We start from the raw sequence: 12,084 nt of genomic DNA, 5'->3' as shown, positions 1-12,084 counted from the left end.
GATAGATCCCCTACACTTGTGGGTCATCAAAACTCTTTTCTGGCGCCGTTGCCGGGGAGTGAAGCGCCTTTGGTAGGTGGAATTTGGTAAGGAAAAATTTATATTGTGTGCTGAAATTTACTGTCACATGTTACTATGGAACATAATCCTTTGATGGGCTTGTTCGGGGTATCTTTACCCTGACCAGTAGAGCAAGCAGTTGCTCCTCAACCCACTGAACCTACTGAAAATGTTTACTTTGAAATTCCTTCAGGTATCATAGAGAAACTGCTAGCTAACCCTTTCACAGGTGATGGAACATTACACCTCGATTTGCACCTAATCTATGTGGATGAAGTTTGTGGATTATTTAAGCTTGCAGGTATGCCTGAGGATGTTATCAAGAAGAAAGTCTCCGCTTTATCTTTGAAGGGAGATGCATTGACATGGATGAGGCTATGTGATGATATTGGATCATGGAACTATCAACGATTGAAATTGGAATTTCATCAGAAGTTTTATCCTATGCATCTCGTTCACCGTGATCGTAATTATATATATAATTTTTGGCCTCGCAAAGAAGAAAGCATCTCTCAAGCTTGGGGGAGGCTTACGTCAATGTTATATTCATGCCCCAATCATGAGCTCTCAAAAGAAATGATTATTCAAAAAAATTATGCTCGGCTTTCTCTCAGTAATCACTCCATGCTCGATACTTCTTGTACAGGATCTTTTATATTGAAGACTATTGAATTCAAATGGGATTTATTAGAAAAAATTAAACGCAACTCTAAAGATTGGGACCTCGATGAAGGTAAGGAGTCAGGTATAACACATAAGTTTGATTGTGTTAAATCTTTTATGGGTTCCGATGCTTTCCATGAATTTAGCATTAAATATGGACTTGACTCTGAGATAGTAGCTTCTTTCTATGATCCTTTGCTACTCATGTTGATCTCCCCAAAGAGAAGTGGTTTAAATATAATCCTCCCATTGAAGTAAAAGTAGTTGCACCTATTAAAGTTGAAGAAAAGACTATCACTTATAATGATCCTGTTGTTCCTACTGCTTATATTGAGAAACCACCTTTCCCTGTTAGTATAAAGGATCATGCTAAAGCTTCAACCGTGGTTAACAAAAGTAATATTAAGACACCTAAACCCCTGACCAAATTAAGGTTGAACCTAGTGTTGCTATGGTTAAAGATCTCTTGGCCGATAATATTGATGGGCATGTTATTTACTTCTGCAATGAATCTTCTAGAATTGCTAGACCAGATACTAAAAATAAACATAGACTTGTTGTAGGCATGCCTGTTATTTCTGCTAAAATAGGAGACATTGCTATCATGGCTTATGTGATATTGGTGCTAGTGCAGGTGCAATACCTCATTCCTTATACAAAGAAATTATGCATGATATTGAACCTGCTGAGATAGAAGAGATAGATGTTACAATTAAGCTTGCAAATAGAGATACTATTTCACCAGTGGGGATTGTTAGAGATGTTGAAGTCTTGTGTGGGAAAGTTAAATATCCTGCTGATTTTCTTGTTCTTGCATGGTTCCCCACAAGATGACTTTTGTCCCATTATATTTGGTAGACCCTTCTTGAATACTGTTAATATTAAGACCCTCATGAGTTTAATTTTGCTAAACTTCATAGACAACCCCATGATAAAGAATTGCCTAATAAAGATGAAATTATTGGTCTTGCTTCTATTGTCGTGCCTCCTACTGATCCTTTAGAACAATATTTGCTAGACCATGAAAATGATATGTTTATGAATGAAAGAAGGGAAATAGATGAAGTATTCATTAACCAGGGACCTATTTTGAAACACAACTTGCCTGTTGAAATCCTAGGGGATCCCCCTCCACCTAAGGGTGATCATGTGTTTGAGCTTAAACCTTTACCTGATACTCTTAAATATGCTTATCTTGATGAGAAAGAGATATATCCTGTTATTATTAGTGCTAACCTTTCAGAGCATGAAGAAAAGAAATTATTGAAAACTCTGAAGAAGCACCATGCTGCTATTGGATATACTCTCGATGATCTTAAGGGCATTAGCCCCACTCTATGCCAACACAAAATAAAATTGGAGAAGGATGCTAAACCGGTTGTTGATCACCAACGACGGTTAAATCCTAAGATGAAAGAAGTGGTAAGAAAAGAAATACTAAAGCTTCTGGAGGCAGGTATAATTTATCCCATCGCTGATAGTCAGTGGGTAAGTCGTGTCCATTGTGTCCCTAAGAAGGGAGGTATTACTGTTGTTCCTAATGATAAAGATGAATTGAACCCACAAAGAATTGTTACAGGTTATAGAATGGTAATTGATTTCCGCAAATTAAATAAAGCCACTAAAAAGGATCACTACCCTTTACCTTTTATTGATAAAATGCTAGAAAGATTATCCAAGCATACACTATGGTTATTCTGGTTTCTCTCAAATACCTGTGTTAAAAGAGGATCAAGAAAAGACAACGTTTACTTGCCCTTTCGGTACCTTTGCTTATATATGTATGCGTTTTGGTTTATGTAATGCACCGGCTACCTTTCAAAGTTGTATGACTGCTATATTCTCTAGCTTTTGTGAAAAGATTGTTGAGGTTTTCATGGATGATTTCTCTGTTGATGGAACTTCTTTTGATGATTGCTTAAGCAATCTTGATCGAGTTTTGGAGAGATGTGAAGAAACTAATCTTGTCTTGAATTGGGAGAAGTGCCGCTTTATGGTTAATGAAGGTATTGTCTTGGGGCATAAAATTTCTGAAAGAGGTATTGAAGTTCATAAAGCTAAGGTTGATGCTATCGAAAAGATGTCGTGTCCTAAGGACACTAAAGGTATAAGAAGCTTCCTTGGTCATGCCATTTTTATAGGAGGTTCATTAAGGACTTTTCTAAAATTTCTCGGCCTCTGACTAATCTTTTACAAAAAGATGTTCATTTTATCTTTGATGATGATTGTCTAGAAGCATTTGAAATACTTAAGAAAGATTTGGTTTCTGCACCTATTGTTCAGCCTCCTGATTGGAATTTACCATTTGAAATCATGTGTGATGCTAGTGATTATACTGTAGGGGCTGTTCAAGGACAAAGAGTTGATAAGAAATTAAATGTTATTCAATATGCTAGTAAAACTCTAGACAGTGCTCAAAGAAATTATGGTACTACTGAAAAAGAATTTTTAGCAGCTGTATTTGCTTGTGATAAGTTCAGACCTTATATCGTTGATTCTAAAGTAACTATTCACACTGATCATGTTGCTATTAAATATCTTATGGAAAAGAAAGATGCTAAACCTAGACTTATTAGGTGGGTTCTCTTGCTACAAGAATTTGATTTGCATATTATTGATAGAAAGGGAGCTGAGAACCCCGTTGCAGACAACTTGTCTAGGTTAGAAAATGTTCTTGATGAGCCACTACCTATTGGTGATAGCTTTCCTGATGAACAATTAGGTATCATAAATGCTTCTCGTACTGCTCCATGGTATGCTGATTATGCTAATTATATTGTTGCTAAATTTATACCACCTAGTTTCACATACCAGCAAAAGAAAAAGTTCTTCTATGATTTAGGACATTACTTCTGGGATGACCCACATCTTCATAAAGGAGTAGATGGTGTTATTAGATGTTGTGTACCTGAGCATGAACAGGAACATATCCTACGCAAGTGCCACTCCAAGGCTTATGGAGGACACCACGCTGGAGATAGAACTGCACACAAGGTATTGCAATCCGGTTTTTATTGGCCTACTCTCTTCAAGGATGCCCGTAAGTTTGTTTTGTCTTGTGATGAATGTCAAAGAATTGGTAATATTAGTAGACGTCAAGAAATGCCTATGAATTATTCACTTGTTATTAAACCATTTGATGTTTGGAGCTTTGATTATATGGGACTGTTTCCTTCCTCTAATGGGTATACACATATTTTAGTTGCTGTTGATTACGTTACTAAGTGGGTAGAAGCTATTCCAACTAGTAGCGCTGATCATAACACCTCTATTAAGATGCTTAAAGAAGTTATTTTTCCGAGGTTTGGAGTCCCTAGATATTTAATGACTGATGGTAGTTCACATTTTATTCATGGTGCTTTTCGTAAAATGCTTGCTAAGTATGATGTTAATCATAGAATTGCATCTCCATATCATCCATAGTCTAGTGGTCAAGTAGAACTTAGCAATAGAGAACTTGAATTAATTTTGCAGAAGACTATCAACAGATCTAGAAAGAATTGGTCCAAGAAACTTGATGATGCATTATGGGCTTATAGAACTGCATACAAGAATCCTATGGGTATGTCTCCGTATAAAATGGTTTATGGTAAAGCATGTCACTTACCTCTTGAATTAGAACATAAGGCATATTGGGCTATTAAAGAGCTCAACTATGACTTCAAACTTGCCGATGAGAAGAGGCTTTTTGACATTAGCTCACTTGATGAATGGAGAACTCAGGCCTACGAGAATGCCAAACTGTTGAAAGAAAAAGTTAAAAGATGGCATGACAAAAGGATACAAAAACGTGAGTTTAATGTAGGTGATTATGTATTGTTATACAACTCTCGTTTAAGATTTTTTGCAGGCAAACTTCTCTCTAAATGGGAAGGTTCTTACATCATCGAGGAGGTCTATCGTTTCGGTGCCATAAAAATCAACAACTTCGAAGACACAAATCCGAGGGTGGTGAACGGTCAAAGAATCAAACATTATATCTCAGGTAATCCTATAAATGTTGAAACTAATGTTATTGAAACCATAACCCTGGAGGAATACATAAGGGGCACTTTCCAGAACGTTTCAGACTCCGAAAAGGAATAGGTACGTGGTACGGTAAGTAAACCGACTCCAAAACAGTTCTAATGGCAATTTTTCTCCGTTTTGGAATATTTAAGAAAATAGGAAAATAAGAAGTAGTCCGGGAAGGACACGAGGCTTCCACAAGGGTGGAGGGCGCACCCTACCCCCCTGGGCGCGCCCCCCTGCCTCGTGGGCACCCCGTGTGCTCTCCGGACTATGTTTTCTTGCACGATACTTCTTTTGGTCGGTAAAATTTCATTATATAATCTCCTGAAAGTTTTGACCACCGTATCACGCAAAAATCTCCTGTTCTTGTTTCGAGCTATTTTCTGCCAGGGTTGTCAAGGCCAAGCATCATGTCGTCTCCCTCCTCCTCTAAGAATGAGGGCAACGATGCTTGGCTAATGAAGATAGAGCTGAAGAGAGAAGAACCCGGAGAGATCAACAAGGATGATGGGATCAAAAAGGCCATGGGAGATGAAGTTCCGGCAGCAACAGAAGAAGACATCCTTCAACCTCACCAAAATCTCTTTACCCCAACGGAGATTGAAGCTTTCTAGATGGTTGAGTTAGCTCGCATTAAAAACAAGTATCTCACAAGTGAAAATGTTTTGTTGAAGGAGCATATCATCGCACTCAAGGGCATTATCCGCAAATTGGAGGATCTCTTACGCTCGATGTGCGACTACCCATCATCACCAACACCTTCTTCACCAACAAAGAAGAACTAAGCATAGGGTATGGGCCCTCCCCTTGGCAACCGCCAAGCTTGGGGGAGTGCCCCGGTATCGTATCACCATCATGTTTATCTTTACCATTTTTCTTAGTTCGATACTTTTGGTAATATCTTGATCTAGTAGAATAAAGTTTTAGTATGATCTAGTTGTGATTTTTGCTTTATGATCCTTCTATGTAATCGAGTCTGTGATCTATATATAATAAATATTACTGTTGAGTCAAGGGCTTGATTATTTTGCTATGATCTTGAAAAAAAAAGAGAAGAAATAAAAAGAAATAAAGAGATCATATGGATCTTATGGAGAGTAGTGACTTCACATATAATGAGTATGATGAATAAAAGTTGTTGAAAGTTGACAAACATAGTTTTGGTCATCGTTGCAATTAATAGGAAGTAATAAAGAAAGAGAGGTTTTCACATACAAGCATGATATGCTAAAGAGTTGTCATTGGACAAGGAAGACAACGTAATGGGTTATATTTTCTTACATCTGAGATAAATTATATTGTCATGGCTAATCCAACATGTTGAGCTTTCCTTTCCCTCTCTTGCTAGCCAATTCCTTTGCACCAAGTAGAAATACTACTTGTGCTTCCAAATATCCCTTAACCCAGTTTTGCCATGAGAGTCCACCATATCTACCCATGGATTGAGTAAGATCCTTCAAGTAAGTTGTCATCGTTGCAAGCAATAAGAATTGCTCTCTAAATATGTACGACTTATTAGTGTGGAGAAAATAAGCTTTATACGATCTTGTGATGTGGAAGAAATAAAAGCGACAGACTACATAATAAAGGTCCATATCACAAGTGGCAATATAAAGTGACGTTCTTTTGCATTAAGATTTCGTGCATCCAACCATAAAAGCACATGACAACCTCGGCTTCCCTCTGCGAAGGGCTTATCTTTTATTCTTGTCTATTACTTTATATAAGAGTCACAGTGATCTTCACCTTTCCTTTTTACATTTTATCCTTTGGCAAGCACAATGTGTTGGAAAGATCCTGATATATATGACCAATTGGATGTGGGTTTTCATGAACTATTATTGTTGACATTACCCTTGAGGTAAAAAGTTGGGAGGCAAAACAATAAGCCCCTATCTTTCTCTGTGTCCGATTAAAACTTCATAACCATAAATATCGCGTGAGTGTTAGCAATTGTGAAAGACTAAAAGATGGTTGAGTATGTGGACTTGCTGAGAAGCTCTTATATTTACTCTTTCCTATCTTATGATAAATTGCAATTGCTTCAATGACTGAGATTATAGTTTGTTAGTTTTCAATGAAGTTTATGATTCATACTTGAGTATGTGGATGAATTGTTACTTTAGCATAAGAGATCATATGACAATATATAAATATATATATATATATATATGTTTCTGTTCTAAGAATGATCATGATGCCCTCATGTCCGTATTTTATTTTATCGACACCTCTATCTCTAAACATGTGGACATATTTTCCGATATCGGCTTTCGCTTGAGGACAAGCGAGGTCTAAGCTTGGGGGAGTTGATACGTCCATTTTGCATCATGCTTTTATATCGATATTTATTCCATTATGGGCTGTTATTACACATTATGTCACAATATGTATGCCTATTCTCTCTTATTTTACAAGGTTTACACGAAGAGGGGGAATGCCGGCAGCTGGAATTCTGGGCTGGGAAAGGAGCAAATATTAGAGACCTATTATGCACATCTCCAAAAGTCATGAAACTCTACGGGAATTATTTTCAAAATATATAAAAAAATATTGGGCGAAAGAAGTACCAGAGGGGGGCCACCCACCGTCCACGAGGGTGGGGGCGCCCCCTTCCTCGTGGGCCCCCTGGTGGCCCTTCGATGCCCATCTTGGGCTATATGGAGTCTTTCGTCAGGGAAAAAATCATAAGCAAGCTCACGGGATGAAACTCCGCCTCCACGAGCTGGAACCTTGGCGGAACCAATCTAGGGCTCTGGTGGAGCTATTCTGCCGGGGAAACTTCCCCGGGAGGGGGAAATCATCACCATCGTCATCACCAACGATCCTCTCATTGGGAGGGGATCAATCTCCATCAACATCTTCACCAACACTATCTCATCTCAGACCCTAGTTCATCTCTTGTATCCAATCTTTGTATCCAAACCTCAGATTGGTACCTGTGGGTTGCTAGTAGTGTTGATTACTCCTTGTAGTTGATGCTAGTTGGTTTACTTGGTGGAAGATCATATGTTCAGATCCATTATGCATATTAATACCCCTCTGATTATGAACATGAATATGCTTTGTGAGTAGTTACGTTTGTTCCTGAGGACATGGGAGAAGTCTTGCTATAAGAAGTCATGTGAATTTGGTATTCGTTCGATATGTTGATGAGATGTATGTTGTCATCCCTGTAGTGGTGTCATGTGAGCGTCTACTACATGCCACTTCACCATTGTTTGGGCCTAGAGGGAGGCATTGGGAAGTAATAAGTAGATGATGGGTTGCTAGAGTGACAGAAGCTTAAACCCTAGTTTATGCGTTGCTTCGTAAGGGGCTGATTTGGATCCATATGTTTCATGCTATGGTTAGGTTTACCTTAATACTTCTGTTGTAGTTGCGGATGCTTGCAATAGGGGTTAATCATAAGTGGGATGCTTGTCCAAGTAAGGACAGTGCCCAAGCACCGGTCCACCCACATATCAAATTATCAAAGTACCGAACGCGAATCATATGAACGTGATGAAATCTAGCTTTACGATAATTCTCATGTGTCCTCGGGAGCGTTTTCCTTTATATAAGAGTTTGTCCCGGCTTATCCTTTTCTACAAAAAGGATTGGGCCAACTTGTTGTACCATATTTACTTTCATTACTTGTTACTCGTTACAAATTACCTCATCACAAAACTATCTATTACCGATAATTTCAATGCTTGAAGAGAATACCTTACTGAAAACTGCTTATCATTTCCTTCTGCTCCTCGTTGGGTTCGAAACTCTTACTTATCGAAAAGGCTACGATAGATCGCCTACACTTGTGGGTCATCAGATGTTTAGCCCAGATATTAATTTTTCTCCTCTGAACAACAACGAAAATATCTCTACAGGTATTAACTGGGCGGCTGTGGCCCGTCTAGCCCAGGCCAGATATCTAGTCCAGATATTAATTTTTTTCAAGCTAAAAATGGCTAGCCCAGCTATTATTTTTTAGGAATACCCAGGCAAGGTCAAGTTGTTATTCTCCGCCCCACTGGGCTGCAAATCATTCCTAGGAGAGATGCATTAGGCTTATCAAGAAAATGGGCTTTAAGAAATAATAAATGGGATGTAATTATAACAACTGGGCAGGAACTATAAAAAATGCACCAAACACGTAATTACTTTATAAAATATTATTTTTGGATATTGAAAATTTTAATTTCATTAATTGTTGCAAGCACAGTGTTTCGTTGGATTTTTACGTAATATAAATTTATATTGCAATTGTATTTACTCTGACTAGAAATTTCAGGATAAAAATATTTCGGATCCCATCAAAATGTGAGAAATTTTATTGAATTCTGTTTTGAACGGTTGGTTGAAATGGGTTGTAATTTTAACAAACTGTAAATGGGCTATAGTAAATTTCATTAGAATTCAAAAATTGGCTGCACATTCTTACAAATCTGAAATGGGCTATAAGTTCTCTGGCACACACTTGTGGCCTTACTAAGTTGACGCGTCCCCTCAAAAAAAAGAGTTGACGCGTATGCAAGGCTTTGTCAACTTATAGTCAACACACGGTTCTAGTAGCAGTGGCTGTTGGATGTCCATCCAACTGATGCCGTACTTCTTCAATCTCGGATATTCTAGCTTCACCCGCCCAAAAAATGAATCCTCCCCTGACATCTGGGCGTACCGTTTCGGAAGCTGACTTATGGGCCTACTAAGTTGACGCGTACCAAGGGCTTTGTCAACTTAGTCAATATAAACGATTCTAGCTACAGTGACCGTACGATGTCCATCCAACCACTACTAGGGAAAACCCTAACAGTAGCGCTGGTTTTGTGCTCACTAGTAGCGCGGGTAGGCGCGCTACTAATAAGGCGCTACAGCTATTGCTTAGCAGTAACGCGTGCCGCACGCGCTACTGCTAGGACAAATAGCTGCAGTGCTTGTTCACTCCCACGCTGCTGCTAATGTAACTACTGGCAGCGTGTTTTCTTTCCATCGCTACTAGTATTTTTTTTTGTTTTTTTAATTTTAGTGTATTTATGCGCCATCATACAAATATTGGTACAATACCAGTTATGAGGTTTACATCATTATGTCCATAACAGTGTGTCAAATGAAGGTGGATTAGGTTCAAGTGGAGGCAATATGTGGTGCATGTTAAAAGTATACTACTAATCCAAACTTGATCTAGTTTGGACTAGTAGTACTTTCGATGTGCACCACATGTTGCCTCCACTTGAATCTAATCCGCCAGCACAAGCTATTTAATCATCATCATAATCATTAGCACCAACAATATTTATTTAATCACCACTAACACTAGCTAATAATAATCATCAGTCATTACCACCAACACTAGCTATTTTATCATCATAGTAATAGTGTAGCACATCATCATCCTCAAACTCATTTCTAGCTAATCACTCCTGCTGCTCTCTCTTAGGTAAAACAACATAAAACATGTGTAGCTCTCCTCCTTGATCAAGTTGGAGCATGCAGATGAACCTGTCTCCTAATTTTGGGTAGCACATCTGTTTGCTGCCCCCTAGTACTTGTCTACGCTCCCCCATCACATATCTGGTCCAGCCTTGCACTATTAAGCATTCATCGCTGATCTTGAATCCACTAAAGTAACATGTATGATATCTTGGCCGTAAGCTAATAATACTCATGGTACCTTTAGTCTTGATCCCATAAGGCACAACATTCATCGGGAGTCCCTGTTGAAGAACATCGTATGGTCACATACTTAGCAATGAAGTTTAGCTTCACAAATAATGTATGGAAAAGATGCACTGAGGACAAATAGTAAAAATCTTACCATCCTTCCTAAATAGATGTGACCGTAGTTCATGACGAACACTATTGGTCGCACGTTTTCAGTACTAAGATTTCTAAGTCCAGGAAGAAAATTTGTCTTGACGGTATCAAGATCCTCAAGCCATGAAACATAATGACTTAGCTCCTCGCAATTTAGTTCAGCCCCGGGACAGTAGTAGGTCCTGTCTACCAAGCGCTGGACATGTTTGCTTGCACCCAAAATAAGCTGACAATACAAATTAGTTGTCAACTATTTTTGAATAAACAATATGAAAGACATAAATATGGTTGAGAAACTTACATTTTGGTGTAACTGGAGGCATCTGCACATCGACCCAGATGTCGGTATTACCTTCAATATCATCTTCCGGACGAATATCAAAGGTGATAACCATATCAGGCTGAAATGCATAAGTCTTGCATAGTGCTTGCCATGTTTTGCATCCAAAATAGGTTTAGTCGTCTGAATTGTATAATTTTGCGTGGAAAATATAACCATGCTCGGTCTTCAAATAAACTTTCTTTACCTCTGTAGTATGACTGAAACCTATCTTACCCAATACAAAAACTCTTGCATGGCAGGGGATACGCTAGTAGAATAGTAAAAAAATAAGTTCAAGCAAATGAAGTAGATGTCATGCTTAATTACGAAAAAAGACTTGTCGTTGTGACTTACTGTATCCACTTCAAAGTTCTCGTCTAGCTTGATGCTGAAGCGCCTATCATCATCTAGGAAGATTCCGTCGCACAGGCCGCGCTCATCTTTGCAGTATTTGCAAATACCGAAATCCTTTTTGTCGTCAGACATTTCCTATGTTCATAGTTAAAACATTAATTGAAAATCGATAGAAGACAACTACCAGGATACTCAACACACAAATCCGGGGCACTCGATATTTCCTACATATTCTGGCAAAAGTCATGCCAAAATTCACGGAAAAATCCGGCATGACCTTTGCTAAAATAGGATATATCGAGCGCCTGAAATTTGCCGGAATGGAAATGAATCAACACTCCGGCAAAACATAGGCCACTCGGAGGTGTAACCTGCAAACATGACCGGCCACTTGGATATTGAGCAAAACAAGATATACATTTCAAAATATCTTATAAGACTCAAATTAGCATCCATTCAATAAGCAAATGTAAATCATCTCATGCGTCCGTACGTCGTCAAATATTATCACTAATACATCCCGAATAGTGTCATACATATAACATCACTAGTACAACTAAAACCCTAGCACGGGACGGGTATCGGCGCGGGTGGTGGACACCCACAAAGAAGGAACCATCACGGGATCATAGCTCCAGTGAGATCCCTGGAGAACCTGCCAGGTATTGGAGAACCTGTGCTCCAACGCAAACAAGTAGCGACGGACGTGCGCGTCCTCCTCACTGACACGGTGACGCACCACCTCCGCGGAGTCCTCGAGCCTCTGGACCATCACTGGCCCACGCGACCGCCACCAAAGAAGGTTCGGGTCAACGACAGGCTGGCTTCTCACCAACCTGCGCCCCCCGGTAGGTAGCGCCTCCCAGTACCACCCCGGC

The sequence above is a fragment of the Triticum urartu genome, chromosome 4 (genome assembly GCF_003073215.2).
Source record: "Triticum urartu cultivar G1812 chromosome 4, Tu2.1, whole genome shotgun sequence".
NCBI lineage: Eukaryota > Viridiplantae > Streptophyta > Magnoliopsida > Poales > Poaceae > Triticum > Triticum urartu.
Note: the sequence above shows the minus strand (reverse complement) of the source record.